The sequence below is a fragment of the Peromyscus maniculatus genome, chromosome 15, assembly GCF_049852395.1.
Source record: "Peromyscus maniculatus bairdii isolate BWxNUB_F1_BW_parent chromosome 15, HU_Pman_BW_mat_3.1, whole genome shotgun sequence".
Lineage (NCBI taxonomy): Eukaryota > Metazoa > Chordata > Mammalia > Rodentia > Cricetidae > Peromyscus > Peromyscus maniculatus.
The window spans coordinates 73,888,642-73,905,855 of record NC_134866.1 but is presented as its reverse complement, the minus strand read 5'-3'; the positions used below and the strand labels follow the sequence as shown (position 1 = coordinate 73,905,855).

The window sequence follows — 17,214 nt, the reverse complement described above, 5'->3', positions numbered from 1 at the left end:
AAGGCTTTGAATGTTTTATAACTCAAAGTTTTTAAATATAAAAGGATATATATATATATGACTGATATGTTAAGAATATTGTCATATCAGCATAGTACAGAAATTGAGATAATTGCCATTCTTTAGAAAATTGGAACTAAGCCTTCACAATCTGGAATCTAGTTTGCAATTATAATGCATCTCAGTATGGACTAGCTACCTTTATAGCATGTAATGGCCACACAAGTAGCTGCCGCCATGGAAAAGGGGGCAAAAAAAAAAAAAAATGGAACTTCATTATCAGGCTTACCAATCAAACAATTACAGTTTGGCATTGTAACTGGACAAGAAATAGAGAACAAAGTTTTGTTCTTCTCTGGATGTTTCCCCCATTCTTTTGTATTGTTAGGGCTGGGAGTCTCTGAATGCTGTCTTCATGATGCCTTTGCTGGGCGGGCTCCTCTTAGATTCTGCAGGGAAATATTGCAAGAAATTAGAATGTGGGAGAAAGGAAGAGAGGCAAGCAGAGGTGCCTGCTAAGGGACAGTGGTAGCCCTTGCAGGGTGACAGCGCCACCCCTCCTGCTGATCAGCACTGGTGTGGGCTTGTAGGTTCCCACCCAAGGTGCGAGCGGTTTGGTGCCCAGGTATGCTACCCCTGCATCTTTTTAGCTCCTCCAGCCCCATTCCATGGTTTCCTTCACCATCTCTACCTTCCAACACCTTTGTGAACAATTCTTTATGAGAACCATTTTCTCTCTTAGTGTGTGATGACCTGAAGTCAGAGAGAATTAGACCATAATCTCCCGTAGACTGCCAACTTAGTTCTCTGACTTGACTTCTTTCTTTACACTTCCTTCCTCCAAGGAAGATAAGGACCATTAAGCTCACAAAGTCACTGTGTGTACAGTATAACTAATATGTATACTACCGTTAGCTCAGAGTAGACGTCTCTGTGTTACTGGTTAGAGATAACAACACGGGAGTCAAATTTGAAAGCTCATCGATCTATACATTTTTTATCATGGAAAAATCCAGACATTATACAGAGAAGCGAGAAAAGTACAATGACACTCCATGTTCACACCAGCTGGCTTCACCAGCTTCAAAATCAAGCCTACTTGTATTGATACCACCCACCTCCCCCCACCCGGCTCTGTGATTATTTTAAAACTCAAGCATAATATTACTTCAGCTTTTCAACATGTAACTCTGAACAATATACCCACCATTCTATTAGCAAGCCACCAAAATAAAGAAATGCCTTAATGTCATCAAATACCAAGACAGTGTTCAGATGTTCCTAACCACCGCATCAATGTTTTCATTTTAAACATTTTTGTTTTGATGGCTCTTTAGAATGAGACCCACCCATTGGAATTAGTTGACCTGTTTCTTAAGTATCTTTTCAACTTTACCCTCCCCCTTCCCTCTTCCCCACTCAGTTTATTTGTTTGAAGGAACTGGGTCATTCATCCAGCTGAGTTTCCCACATCCAGCAGAGTTTCCCACAGTCTGGTCCTCCCCTGACCCCCGCCATTACATTCCTGTGTGTCATTTGCCATGTTCTTCTGGCCCTGGGTTCCCTGTGTAGTCTTGGTCACCTTCAGAGGATTCATCAGGTCCAAGTTTACCTCCATCCTTTTGGAGAGCTTGTGTTACAGGCAGTGTTTGCCTTCAGGAGGAGGCACATCATGTCTGGCTGGCTCTGCAGGCATGTTGACAACCATTGCTGGCGGTTGCACCTATTCATTAAATCCTTGAGGGTTGCAAGGTGTCTCCCTCTGTCTAGAGCACTTCTGGGATGATTCTATAAAGAGAAACTTCCCTTCACCAACCCTTTGGTTTCCCTCAGGTACAGATCATGTGGGAAAGGCAACGCAAAATTTTGCTTCATTCTTCTTCACTGCCCAGGTACCTAGTGATACTTTCCATCTTGTATGAACTTGATAGTTTATAGGCAAGAGGTGGTTCCTGGTCCACCGCCGTTCCTGTCCTCACTGATGCTCATTTGTCCACATGGATGCCCATGTCCCTTTTCTCCTGCTCTGGTGACATTCAGTGTGTTCTTCTTGTTCTTTAGTCTGACAAGATGTTCCAGTATCAGGATGTTCATTCCCTGTTCCTAGTCTAGACTCAGTCACTTCTTCCAGGAACCTGGATCTTTTTACCATAAAGTAGGGTTTAGGGTCATGATCTGGACAGCAGGCTGCCTTTTATTAGTGAATTGGTTTTTGTTTTTGGACTTTCTAGGTGGACATAGCCAGAAAATGAATACTTTTTAAAGATAAAAATGTATCATGGGTTTTGACTTTCAATTCAAGTTCAAGAACTAGACATTTTTTCAACTCCACTGAGTTAACAGGTCTCTCTATTCACCATGACACACTCATTCTCATAAGCTTCTTCAAAGTTGTCATTTAGTCTGTTCTGAAAGACAGAAGTACGTGTGTCTCAGAAGGGCAGTGATCAACATTGGGATCAATATGACCACGGGAAACAACTTGATTTTTGTGAATAATTTTTAATGTCAGGATCATATCTCCTTAAGGAGAGCCAGGTAAAATATTGTTTTTGAGTAATTTTAATAAGTTCCATTTTGTGTTTTTTAGAGTTCTTTGTTTCATTTTACTTCTGATCATTTTTTTAAAGATTTGATTTTGTGCTATAAAAACCTAAGTGGTTTTCATGTCCCAAAGCAAAATAAAGAAAATATATTCAAAGAAGTTTAGATTTTTGTGTTCATGATCTCCATATATTATATCCATGTTGTAGTAGTAACTCACTTTTCTGTTTTCACTTAACTTTATGTTCTGGAGCTCAATGAAACTCATAAAGATAGCTTGTGTCCTCTTTTATAGCTGCATAGTGTATCATATGGATAAACAGATTTATTCAATAAGTATAATAGATCTTTCACTTTTTTTTTTTTATTTTGGGGACTTTCATACATGCACACATTTAGTACAAAAAGGAAGAAATTTCCTAGAAAGGGCCTGCTTTCCCACCCACAGCAGTGTCTTCTGCTGGACCACAGATAATTTACCTGGGGTCTGTGTTTCCCCAGGAGTCATAAACGGTTAACATAGCTTTAGTTCAAGCTCAAGCTTCAGGTCTCTAGCAGGGAATTCTCTGTGAATCAAACTGATTCTTGTCTATTTTTCCACTCAGCTACAAACACAATTTTCATGTCGCTGGGGAGTCCCTGGGTCTTTTTCCTAGGGAAGGTTGTATACCCCCACTTTTAAAAATATTTATTTTATTTTATGTGTATGAGTGTTTTTGCTTGCATGCCTGTCTGTGCACCATGTGTGTGCCTGGTAGCCACGAGGTCAGAAGAGTGCATCAGATCCCCTGGAAGTAGTTACGAACAGTTAGTTGTGAGCTGCCATTTAGGTGTTAGGAACCAAACTCAGATCTCCAGGAAGTGCTGTTAACTACCATCTCTCCAGCCCACATGCTGCACGGTGGATGGTAAACAAGTTGCATATGGAAATGTCCCTTCCTGCCACAGCAGTAATGTGGCATGGGTGGACTGGGGCACTGCCTTTTCATTCTGCCTCTGCCTCTCTGCTTACTTCAGAGTGCCATGTGTTTACATTAGCACAGACCCTGTCAGGCCACAGAGTGTCTCAGGGGCTCACCACTACCTGTTGTTGTTGTTGTTGACTTTAATAGATTTAAGTTGTATGTACACCTGTGGGGGGGTGTGGATATAGTTGTGCGTGTATGTGCACATGAGTGAAGGTGTCCGAGGCAGTTGGAAGAAGGTCTTGAATCCCTTGGAGCTGGTACTGGGACCCAAACTTGGGTTCTTTGCAAGAGCAATTTGTGCTCTTTTAAATTAATTAATCAGTGTGTGTGTGTGTGTGTGTGTGTGTGTGTGTGTGTGTGTGTGTGCATGTGCCTACATGGGTTTACATGCACTATGTGCATACATGTTTCTTCAGTCCCCTAGAGCTGGTTATAGATGGCTGTGAGTTCCCCATAGGGGTGCTGGGAATTGAACCTGCTCCTCTGGAAGAACAGCCAGTGCTCTTGACTGCTGAGCCATCGCTCCAGCCCGCTGCCTGCTGTCTTAAAGAACTTCCTGCAGCATTCACAAAAACTTAGCGCATGATTGATGCTTCACCCTGATATTGATCACCAAGACCTAAGTCAAGTTTTTTCCTTCTGTGTTAAAAATGGAAGGTTGATGAGATGGCTCAAATGATAAAGATACCTGTTGTGCAAGCTGGATAACCTGACTTCAATTCCTGGAACCCATTCAAAAGTGGAAGAGGAGAGCCAACTCCACAAATCTGTCCTCTGAGCTCTACATGCATGCTATGACATGCATGCCCACATACACATCATGCATGGATGTGTGTATTCATACACATAGACACAATAATAAAAAAATTAAAATGTAAAAGCTTAAAAAATGTAATGCATGGATATGTGTGTGTGTGTGTGTGTGTGTGTTTGAAAACTCTAATACTTTTTTTGTGATAAAAATCACAGGTCTGATTTATGGTACGTTTCCTAAGGAGATGTTTTATGTTCAATATCCTCTGTAAACTGATTTTGTTTTCCTTACACATATACATAACAACTATCAGCAAGCAATGTTCAAGGTGGCCTCTTGGTTCCCAAGTGTTGTAGATGAATGAGACACTGTGAAAAAGTTGGGATGGTGCAGAGGCAGAAAGGTAGGAGAAGCAGGAAAACAAGACAGAAAATATGAATTAGAATGGTGGGAGAGTTGGGGTATGGGGCACAGACGGGAACTGAAACATGGAAAAGGTGCTATAAAGAGTAGCTATGGGGCCAGCAAGATGGCTCCATGGGTAAAGGTGCCGGCCCACCGAGCTAGATGACTTGAGTTCAGTCCCCAGGTGGTGGAGGGAGAGAACCAGCTCTCCATGTGGTTCTCTGACCTCCACATACATAGTGCACACACATGCCTCTGCCACTAAATACAGTCTTACCCCAAATGTATAGGGGAAGTTGTGCCCAAGATTGTAATGTGAGATTACCTGTACACATAACATGGAGATGCACGGTAAATGGGGAGAATCATAGCTGTTGTTGCACAAGAGGTTTACAATAAGAAACAGCCAATTCATTCAAAAGGCAGTAATTTCATAACGCCTTGTGTGATGGTTTCCTCCAACAGAACCCTTGGTTCTGATAGGTTGGCCTCCTGAGCACTAGTTGTCACCTGCTGTATACTCCCATGGTCTTTTGCTACCAGCAGCTCTCAATAGCTCTGTGGGTAAAGGTGCCACCCACCGAGCTAGATGACTTGAGTTCAGTCTCCAGGTGGTGAAAAGAGAGAACCAACTCTCCATGTAGTTCTCTGACTTCCACATACATAGTGCACACACATGCCTCTGCCACCAAATACAGTCTTAAAAGAACATTTAAAAGAGTGAATATACATGTCCGAAGGAGGTAATCTTAGAGGAGGAGTGACATAGTGTGAGTCACTGAGGCTGGAGGCTGGAGGCTGGTTCAAGCTGCCTCTATTTAAGAATGAACATTGGGATTAAAAAATCTAGAGAATTTAAAGCAAGGGTAGTTCAGGCCTACATTTATTCAGGACCTGAGTGTCAAACACAGAATATAAAGATGAATATCTCCCTAGGGAAGCTTCTGTGCTAGTTGGGGTGTGAGGCTGGCATACGAAATCACTTTTCTATAGCCATGGGACACATGAAGGCAGATATGGATGCTCTTGGTTTCTGTGATCAGGCATGGCTCATCTGGATCCTCTATTTCAGGGTGTTTTATCAGGCTGCAGTCAAGGTGGTGTCTATGATGGAACCGCCCATGAAGGCCCAAATGGCAAAGATCTTCCAAGCTTCGAGGTTATTAGGCTGGAGGCTACCCTCAGACACATTGATCTCTCTAACATGGCAGCATGCCCTGCAAAAACCAACAAAAGGAACAGTCTACTGTTCACTAAGATGGTAGGCACAATCTTGTGCAGCCCATCATAAATGTGGAGGAAGGGCTTACATAAGGATGCAAGGCCCAGGAGGTGGAATTACTGGGGGTTGTAGTGGAGCCTGCCAGCCATACAGGTGGTTACCACAGTTCTGTAATGTTTAAATGAGGTACACTCCAGAGCAACCTGAAGGAAGGGCATCCAGCTCAGCCTAGCGTGGAACTGGGCTTCTCAAATAGCACAGTGTCTAGTGTCTGAGTATGTCCAGGAAGGATGAGTAAGTATTGAGTTGTGTGCTGAGTGGGGAAGAGAGAAGGTCCATGAAGGAAGAACACCATGAGAAACACCAAGAGGTGAAATCTGGTAGCTTGTCAGAGCACCGCCCCGCCAGTAATGGTGTGTGGTGGACGATGGGAACAGTCAAAAATGGAAGAGATGAAAGGTGAGGTCCAGCGCCTGAGGAAGGAGGCAGCTTCATCGAGGAGACACAGGCAGGGTTTTAAGCAAAGGAGGCTGGAGGCAGAGGTGTGGATGCAGGGCTGTGAAAGACTGATGTTGACAACTTTCATATTGACTCGGATACCCGGGGAAGAGGGTCTGTGTTAAAACAGCAATGGAGAGGAGGTGGTATGTTTTGATTTTTAAATTGTAGAGTTATTTGATAGTTGGAAAAGGCAGAGTAGGTGATAGAATAGTCCACAGTGATGTCCAGATTTTTTTTTGGCTTAGTTTTTGAAGAACAGCCTTGTTGGGACTCAGGGAAAAGAAGGAGACAGAAGGAAAGAAAAGCTTGGAAGGGAGAGGTCTGTCCATGTTTGTGTACATTTATACATTCAGTGACTACAGGATATCTTAACTCAAAATATTCTTTACAGCATATATATTCTCCATTTAATCAATGTAACTATGCAAATCTTTCTAGTTAAGCCATATGCTGTGCTGAAGGGAGATAGAGTCAAATATTGAATTCATTTTTCTTGCAAGCAGTTTGATAAAGGAAACTTAGTGACAAGATTCTTGTAAACATAGACCAAAGGTGGGAAGCCTGCCTTAGCCTGCTGTCTAGTGCTTGGGAAATCACAGTCTGCCCTTGCTTGCAAATGGCGGCACAGAACACTGTTTATGAAGAATGAGATTTCACATAACAGACGTCTTCCTGAAAACATAAAGTTCTCATTTTGATTTCCGTGACATTAATTTGTCTTGTGTATGTATGTTGGGGTGTGTGTAATAGCACTCACATGGGAGGTCAGAGGATGACTTGTGGAAATCCGTTCTCTCTCTCCATCATGTAAGTTCTGGGGATCAAAGGCATGTCATCAAGTGTGTTAGTTACTTCCTGTAGCTGTGATAAAATACCATGACCAAGGTAACTTATGAAAGAAAGTTTATTTTGGCCTATAGTTCCAGAGAGAGAGAGTGAGAGAGAGAGAGTCGTAATGCGAGAGGAGGCATGGCAGCAGACGGCCAGAGCAGGTAGATGCAGGATCACCTCTCCCTCCACGTGCAGGAAGCAGAGGGAGTGAGCTGGAAGTGGGAGAAGGTTGTAAACCCTCAAAACCCATCTGCAATGATGTACTTCCTCCAGCCAGGCTCCGCCTCCTGAAGATTCCATAACCTCCCCAAATAGTGCCACCAACCAGGGACCAAGTGTTCAAATACCTGAGCCTGTGGGGACACTTCCCACTTAAACCACCACATCAGACTTGCCAGTAAGCCTCTGCCTTAAATTAGGGTTTCTGTTACTCTGAAGAGACACCATGACCATGGCAACTGTTATAAAGGGAAACATTTAATGGAGGTGGCAGCTTATAGTTTCAGAGGTTCAGTCCCGTATCATCATGTTGACGCATGGTGGTGTGCAGGCAGACATAGTGCTGGAGAAGTAGCTTGAGTCCTACATAAGTGGTCTGTTTCACTGGGTGTAGCTTGAGCACAGGAGATCTGAAAGCCCGCCTCCACTGTGACATACATCTTCCAACAAGGCCACACCTCCAGCAAGGCCACACCTCCCATTAGTGCCACTCCCTTTGGGGTTCAGTTTCAAACCACCACATTCTACTCCTTGGCCCCCAAAGGCTTGTAGTCATATCATAATGCAAAGATACATTCAGCCCAACTTCAAAAGTCTCCATAGTCTATAACAGTCTCAAACTTATTTAAAAGTCTAAAGTTCAAAGTCTCTTCTGAGATTCATGCAATCTCTTAACTGTAATACCCTGTAAAATTAAAATAAAACCAGATCACATACTTCCAACATATAATGGCACAGAATATATATTACCATTCCAAAATGTAGGGAAGGGAGCATAGTGAGGAAATACTGGACCAAAGCAAGACTGAAAACCAGCTGAGCAAACTCCAAACTCTGCATCTCCATGTCTGATGTCAAATCACTTCCAGATCTCCAACTCCTTTCAGTTTTGTTGACTGCAAGATAATTCTTTCTTTTGGGTTGGTTCTATTCCCTGTTAGTAGCTTTTCTCAGCAGGTCTCCCACAGTTCTGGCATCTCTAACACCTTGGAGTCTCCAAGGCAATCCAGGCTTCAACTTCACAGCTTCATGTAGTGGCCTCTCTAGGCCTCCATTCAGGGACACCCCTGACACATGCCTGGCCTTGGTGGCTTTTCTTAGTCTCAGAGGCAAATTCCATAGCCCCTTTCTTCTATTCTTAATTCTAAAGCCAGAACCATATGGCCAAAGCTGCCAAGTTCTGCTGCTTGCTGGGGCTAGAACATGGCCCCCTCATTCAGTTACATCTTCCTCAGCTTTCTGTCTTTTCACTGCCTAAGCTTGACTGTCCTGAAACTTGCTCTGTAGACCAGGCTGGCTTCCAACTTAGCGATCTGTCAGCCTCTGCCTTCCCAGTGCTGGGATTAAAGGTGTGCCCCACCAAACCCGGCTTTAAGCTTTTCTTTAATTCCTTTTCACAAGTTGGAAACTTAGATGGGTGGGATCTTGCCCTGAGGTCACCACTTCCTTTATTCCATTTCCTAATCTGTTTATCTCCTTAAATACAGGACTTAGCTCCATTCTACTTCCTGGTGCTTCTTTTCAAATGTTTTTCCCTGCTCAACTTGCTCCTTTTCATTATAAATCTTCATTAGGGTTAACACTAATAACCACACAACAGAGTGCATGCTAGACTGTTTTGCTATTTCCTCTACCAAGGAAATGAATCCAAAACTCTTCACTTTAGCGTCAGGCAAACTTTTTGGACAAGGGCAGAAAGCCGCCACATTCATCACCAAAATATCACAAGAACAATTTCTAGGCCGACATACTGAAATTCTTCTCTGAAACTTCTTGAGCCAGCTGTCCACAGTTCAAATGAAACTCAGCACCACTGTCTTCCATATTCTTACTAGGATGGTCCATTAAGCAGCACTTAAAGCATTCAATTGCTTTTCTAATCAACAGTCCCAAGGTCCATATTCCCTCAAACAAAAGCATGTTCGGGCATACTACAACAATAGCCCAATCCCTGGTGCCCAACTTCTGTCTGTCTAATTTAGGGTTTCTATTGCTGTGAAGACACACCATGACCATGGCAACTCTTTTTTTTCTTATAATTTATTCTTATTTTATGTGCATTGGTGTTTTGCCTGCATGTATGTCTCATCTTGGAGTTACAGGCAGTTGTGAGCTGCTATTCGAGTGCTGGGAATTGAACCTGGGTCCTCTGGAAGAACAGCCAGTGCTCTTAACCACTGAGCCATCTCTCCAGCCCAACCACTTTTTAAGAGCAACTCTTAAAAAGGAAAACATTTAATTGAGGTGGCAGCTTACAGTTTCAGAAGTTTAGTCTATTATCATCATGATGGGACATGGTGGCATGCAGGCAGACATGGTGCTGGAGAAGTAGCTGAGAGACCTATATCTTGCAGGCAATAGGAAGTGGAAGTCTGTTTCACTGGGTGTAGCTTGAGCACAGGAAACCTCAAAGCCTGCCTCCACTGTGACATACATCTTCCAACAAGGCCACACCTCCAGCAAGGCCATACCTCCCATCAGTGTCGCTCCCTTTGGAGTCCATTTTCTTTCAAACCACTTCAGCCTCTTTACCTGCCAAGGCGCCCCACAGCCCCAACTTCTACATTTTAAAGTATACAGTTCTGCCTTTTGGTATAGCTGGTCCTTTATTTATGGTGGAATTATATCCCAACAAACACAACGTAAGTTGAAAATATTGTTAAGCTAAAAATCCATGTAATACACCTAACCTATTGAACATCATGTCTAAGGTAGACTCTATTAGACATGATTAGGACACTAACAGTAGTCAGCAGCTGGCCATCGACACCTAATATCGAAGACAAAGCCTTTTGTTGTTCCAGTACTGGGCATTAAACCTAAGGCCTTCTTCAGGCTAGGCAATTGAGCATATATAGCTGACCCTTAAAAATCTTTGTTTTGAGACAGGGTCTCACTCAGTTGCCTAGGCTAGCCTTTAACTCACTCTGTAGCTCAGGCATACCCTTATATTTGCAATCCTCCTGCCTCAGACTGCTAAGTAATTGGGAGTATAGTCTCCATAAAGGCTATTTTTATAATAAAATGTTAACTATTTTATGTAGAGATAGGTAAACATTTTGTAGACATGGCCCAGAACTTGACAAATAGGCCAGTCCCAGAGATCTGTCTGTTTTGGTCTCCCAAGCACTTGGATTACAGGTGGGGTGGATGCCTGGTTTCTTTTCTTCCCTCCCTCCCTCCCTCCCTCCCTCCCTCCCTCCCTCCCTCCCTCCCTCCCTCCCTCCTTTCCTCCCTCCCTCCCTCCCTCTTCCTCCTTTCCTCCCTCCCTCCCTCCCTCCCTCCCTCCCTCCCTCCCTCCCTCCCTCCCTCTTTCTCCTTCCCTCCCTCCCTCTCTCTTCCTTCCTTCCTCCCTCCCTCTTCCTTCCTTCCTCCCTCCTTCCCTCCCTCCCTTTCTCCCTCCCTCCCTCCCTTCCTTTCTTTCTTCCCTTTCTTTTTTAAAACGTGAGTTCTAGGGATCAAACTCATGTCCCCGTGCTTGCAAAGTGAGCAGTTTACCACTAATCCATCCCCTTGGTCCTTGTTCTGTGCACTTTGAGGCGTCTACAAATTCAACGAGGGGACAAAGTTAAGAACTGAGACTCCCTACTTGACTCCAATGTGGAAAAAGGAACTGGAGGGACCTTGAGAAGCAAGATTCCTAAAGCAGCACTTTTCTTCACTACCACAGGTGACGCTGCTGAGCAGGTACCTTTTGGGGGCTCTCAGAGCAGGAGCCTGGAGAGTCAAGGCACTCACTGATTTTTCCAAAAGCAGCAACTAGACACAGGTGTGTCTCTGTGAGTTCTAGGTCAACCTTGTCTACATAGGAAGTTTTAGGCCAGCCGGAACTACACAGTGAAGCCCTGTCTCAAAAGAAAATAATAAAGTTAAAATTTGGTTTGCAAGCTGTGCTGGCTCGTTTTATGTCAACTTGACACATGCTAGGGTCATCTGAGAGGAGGGAGCCTCAACTGAGAAAATGCCTCAACAGGATCAGGCTGTAGGCAAGCTGATAGAACATTTTCTTAATTAGTGATTGATGTGTGAGAACCCAGTCCATTGTGGGTGGGGCCACCCCGGGCAGGTGATCCTGGCTTCACTAAGAAAGCAGGCTGAGCTAGCCATGATGAGCAAGCCAGTAACAGCTCCCATCCATGGTCTCTGCATCAGCTCCTGCCTCCAGATTCTTATTTGAGTTCCTGTCCTGACTTCCTTCAGTGATGAACAGTGATGTGGAAGTGTAAGCCGAGTAAATCCTTTCCTCTGTAACTTGCTTTTGGTCATGGTGCTTCATCATAGCAATAGTAACCCAAGCTAAGAAAAGCCATTGGAATCACTACAGTTGTGTGCGCTAGTTTGGATACTTTTGTTTGTTTTGTTTTGTTTTTTGAAACAGGGTTTCTTTATGTAACCTTGTCTGTCCCAGCTCTGTAGACCAGGCTGGCCTCAAACTCACAGAGATCCTCCTGCCTCTGCCTCCCAGAGCGCTGGAATTAAAGGCATGCCCCACCACCGCCCAGGTTAGTTTGGGTACTTTTAATCCTGTAGTGTGTGCTGGTTCTTAATATTTATTTTGAAGAATGTAGAGAAATTGGTAGTTAAAGGTACTTGTACAAAATTCACCTGTCATGTTCTAAAGTGCTTTTTCTACATGCTCATGTGAAGGCAGATATGGCTGTCAGTATGGAATTTGGCTACACAGCCAACAAAACAAGACGCCAGGTCACAGTTCAAAAGGAACCAAGGGAAGTCTATGGCACATCCCATTCCCACATTTCAAAATTTCCTACTTCTTTCTTGAATAAAATAGTATCCTTTGAAGATTGACACGAGTATCTAAGGAAACGTTGTTTCTCTGTAGGCTGTCCTTCTCTGGTTACCATGGAAATAATAGGTTTGGGGGTTCAAGGAGAGACTTTCCATTTAATTTATTACTTTGGTGTGTCTGTGTCTGTGGTGTGCCTGTGGTGTATGCGGTGGGTGTGTGGACGGCTGTGTGAATGGGCACACGTACAGAGAGCAGAGCATTTTCCTCTGTGACTGTCCACCTTGCTCCTCTCCCTCCCCCTTCTCCTCCTTTGGAACAGGGTCTCTCTACATAGTCCTGGCTGCCTGGAACTTGCTATGTCAACCAGGCTGGTCTCTAATTTACAGAGATCCTCCTGCCTCTGCCCCCCTCCTGCTGGGATTAGAGGTGTGCACCACAAAGCCGGGCCCACCTTAGTTCTTTGAGACAGGGTCTCACACTGAACTGGAAGCTTGCTATCTCAGCTAGGCCCCCAGTCCTGTGACTGTAGACTCATGATAGCCAGGCTGGCTTGTTCAAAGTCCTCACACACCCACAGCGATCATTCTTACCCACTGAGCCTTCTCCTCTACTCCCCCAGGAGGGAATTTCAAACTGCCTTCTCTTTTGCATGGTCATCAAAGAAAGTGGAAATTATAATAATGCTAACAAGCTGGGCAGTGGTGGCGCACACCTTTAATCCCAGCACATGGGAGACAGAGGCAGGTCTGTCTCTGTGAGTTCGAGGCCAGTCTGGGCTACAGAGTGAGTTCCAGGAAAGGCGCCAAAGCTACACAGAGAAACCCTGTCTCGAAAAAAAAAGACAAAATAATAATAATAATAATAATAGTAACAATGTCAGAAGAGAGCTTCTGTGACAAACAGTTTTGCTACATGTTAACTCAGCACTGACTGCAGTTGTGAGTTCTATCAGTCCCTGTCCCAGGGGAAACAGTTTACTGCAATTAGTTGTAAGGAAAATAATCAGTATATGCTGTACACACAACTGAGAACAGAGATAAGGGAAGACAAAAGACATGCCCTGACTGTATGAAGCCTTCAGCAGCCCACATTCTGCTCATGGTAGAGTCTCTGGCGGATGTTGTGTTCTTGAAGGCACAAGCTAGCACAGGGCACTTTAGCAGACAGCGGGAAGAGACAGCCGGACCCTTCTTCCTTCTGTGCCCGGCTGGTGCCTGCCTCCGAATGCCCTTGCAATGTGTGCCCAGCCTGAGGGAAAGCTGGTGCAGGCTGCCAGTGTCAGCCTCTGGAGGCCCCAGGTAGGGTGTGTACAGGTATGGTGGTGTGTAGTTAGAGACCAGTGTGCATATATTCAGCTCGTTTTCAGTGATAACATATTTTTTTTGTTAATTTTTAGAATGTGATTGTTTTGAAAACTATGGCAAAATAGAAAAACATCTGCTTTTTATGTTTAAGAAATTCCACTGCATTTCCTGTTTGTGCGGACTCTTATCTTTTAGACTGTAATCTCCCACGAAGTCTCGTATATTCTCCTTTTCCTTATTTTCCCAATACATCTGCTTTCCAGAGAGGCAGAGAAAGCCTGGAAAGGTGGCTTCAGGCCTGTAATTCCTACACTTGGGAGGTTGGGAGAGGGAGAACAGAATCTCAAGACCAGAATTGATGACATGAGGGAGTTCAAAGCCATCCAGAGCCATGGGAGACCCAGTAACTAAAGCGGGTGAGGAGAGAGAGAAAGAAGGGGCGCTGAGGAGCAGGGAGAGGGTGGAGATGAGATGTGTGTGCGTTCCCAGCCCCTCCCCTCTAGGTGAATGTGTAGGTACTTGGGAACTGTCCACAGGTGGCCATTTATCTGCATGTTAGCCAAAGTCAAGTTGAGTTTCGCATCTTTTGTAACTGGTAGCTGAGATGGAGTTGTGGTAGAGACATCCACACGGCTGTGTGGGCCTTGCTGACACAGCTGGGAATTATTTTGCTACGCACAGGAATGAAACGCGTCAACTGGAAATGTCTGTGCTAGCCGAGGGCCCTGTTTTGCAAGCATTGCGTGTGCGTATTCTCCTGGGCCTGTGTGAAGGGCTGAGACAGAGGTCTGTGTCTCCGGATGCCTATGGGGTTGCTAGGAAATGATTTTCAAAGTGCTCTGTGGTGATGCAGCGGGTTGAACTTTTTTTTGTGCAGCGTTGTCATGGAAACCAAGTGCATCATTGCCTTGTCTGACTAATTTATGGTTTAATGATAAAATTTGTAATCCAGGGTTAATGGGTACAAAACAACAACAACAGTGTGGCAAGCTTTAAGGGAAACTGCTGCACGTACAAGTTTTGGAAAGGGAAGATTTCACCACGTAGCTGGCAAGGATACTGTGATGTTCACATGGGTGAGGGCTTGCCTGTGTGAAGTGACAATACCTCATGGGTTTGCTTTCTGTGTTCTTCGGGGAGGAAAGCCATGTTCGCCCTGTGGCTTATTGCCGTGGAATTTTGTTACTCTCCCAGGCCTAGCCCAGCAAGGGAAGCTTGGCCGGGCTGCTGGAGTTGGGTTCCTCAGTGGCTCAGTTGGCTGGCTTAACACGCCCATTCCTGCCACCCCCTCTGCCCTTCCTGTGGGTGACATTGTTACTGTGGGTGACATTGCTAAGCCTTGTCATCCATGAAAGCCTGCCACATGGACATTCTGCCCTGGGCTTGTTCTGTCTGCTGTTTGCCCTCTTTTATGCATCCCCCACCCCTGACCTCCTCGCTGTCATTTTAGGGGTCCTCAAGGAAGAGAAAACTTCCTTGTGTGTTGAGGATAAGACCTTCCTTCTACTACTACGTTAGACATCAATGGGTGTGGCTTATGGTTTTATCAATGGGTTACAGGGCTAAGCTTCTGGATGAAAGGAGAGGGGAGCTGAGCTGGAAGGAGATGTTAATACCCATTGAGTAGTTCCTTGACTCCCTGGGGGTTAGTTTAGCTCCTGGTGTTTGATCCCTACTTGCCCAACAGCTGACTTCTATCCTGTTAGATTAAATCTGCTCTGTGTTTTTAATATTTTCAAAAAAGCCTTTATTGATGTTTCCATGTCTAACGGATATGGTTTTGGAATTTTAGAGGGAAAAGTCTGACTGTAGGTCAGACTCCTGCGACAGGCAATGGAACAAGTCCACTTGGATGAATAGTTCACTGAACGCTGTATAAGGCCTACATGTATTTTCACTCTTTTATTTAGCATACGTTTTCTGAGCATCTGCTTTGTGCTAGATACATCTGGTTACCTCTTCTTTACAAAAATATCACCAGAAGCAGCAGGGACCTCCAGGGGCCTGAAAGTCAAGGCCAGCTAGAACATGGAGCTGCAGCAGCCCTGAGAGGTGCCAATGGACTGATCTCCCTGCTCAGGTTCCCGAGTGTCCAGTGCTCACATCCTATAATGTTAGCTGTTTCTTCAATAGCAGAGTATTTGGATGCAGCTCCTGTTGACAGCACTTTCCCAGCTTTTCTCTCTGACGTTCTTATATTGGCCTTCTGTAGACAATGCCTTTGTTAATAAAAAATGGAGCCTAGAATACAACACTATAAGAATTGTACTTTGACTTTGTCCCCACACCCGTATACCTCAGTGTGGAAGTAGAGACCTTCTTCGTCCCCAGGCTAGTTCTCTGGCCAACTCATACACACATAGATTGTATCTATACTTGCCAGGGCAGGGAGGAAGCAAACCTGTCATGTTCAAGGCCATCACTGAAGAGTTCTGGATGGCAGGAGAGACTAGGCAAGGTTTGCTTTTGGGTATTGGCAGTTCTCATCCAGTCTGCTAAGGATGCCAGCCTGGCCTTCCCTCTAGACTGTCATTGCTATAGAAGTTGGACTTTTCTCCTTCTCCCTTCAACATCCTGCCCAAGTTGTCTAGACACCTAAGATCCAAACCAGATGAGAGATGAGCCTCTCCCAGAATGTGCATCGTCTTTGAGAATATGTTATAGAATTCCAGCTCCCATCTTGGGAGATGGACAATATTTAATCATTTTCTTGTTCATTTAATGAAGGAGGGGAAAGTCCTGTCTTGGAATTGGTGGGGATTAAATGAGAATGTGACTTCAATGTGCTTGACACTTGGCATAAAAGGTTGTCACCATCCCCTTATTAGGAGGACTTGCCCCTCCAACGGTCTCCTACCCCCACTTAAGGGCCATCCTCAGCTCTCTTGGCCTAAGAATAACTTTATAACTTTGTCCCCAGAGATGCCCCACAGAAGCATATGATGTGTGGGTCATCTTCTACAGCAGCCAGGGCAGTGTAAACATGTGTTCATACCTTCCTTCCAGTATTTACATGTGGGTTGTGATTTGTTGGCACTTGTTGGTGTGTGGGCAAACCCCAAATTGGAAAGCATGGAAGCAGGGGCATAGACTCAAAACTGATCACATTTACCAGTCTTTTAACTTATTTGTCAGCGGATTAAGTATTCAGACTTACCATTTGTTACAACATGTTTCCACGTTACTCTAGTTTGCTGTGTGGATCTCAACCCTCTTCCTTCTAGCATGGGAACAAGATTCTCTAAGCTATGCTTAGGTCTAATTGTCTAGTAGTTCAAAGAGACTGCAGGCATAGCGTCATTCATTCATTCATTCATTCCTTTATTCATGCAGCCAGTTTGTATTGAATGAATTTTTGGCCCTAATTGAGGGGATAAAAACCAATCTTTGTTCTCATAGGGCTTATGTTGTAGTTCAGGGACCATTTTCATTCCTTCAACACATTGTGAAGTTCTGTGTGTTCATCTTGTGTTTCCTTCAGATTTCTGTCTTTTTTCCATTCATTTATTCAGTGAATATTGACTGGGGGCCTCACATGTGTCAGGCAGTGCTTGGGACACTGGGTTACCATTAGGAAAAACAAGCTCTTGTCTTCTTAGTTTACATCACAGTTAGAGGAGGCTCCCAAGGAAGAGCATAAACAACCACAACGGTAATACAGTGCGTGGGAGTGGGTGGACAGTGTAATGAAGAACTGATCGGGGAAGACACGAGGA

The 17,214-nt window shown here is 44.5% G+C and overlaps 1 protein-coding gene across 8 annotated transcripts in view; it reads left to right on the top strand.

The window, feature by feature from the left end:
• Nucleotides 1-17,214, top strand: part of Pde8b (phosphodiesterase 8B) — a 227,246-nt gene that overhangs the window by 43,387 nt on the left and 166,645 nt on the right. The gene's annotated exons all lie outside the window — the stretch shown is intronic.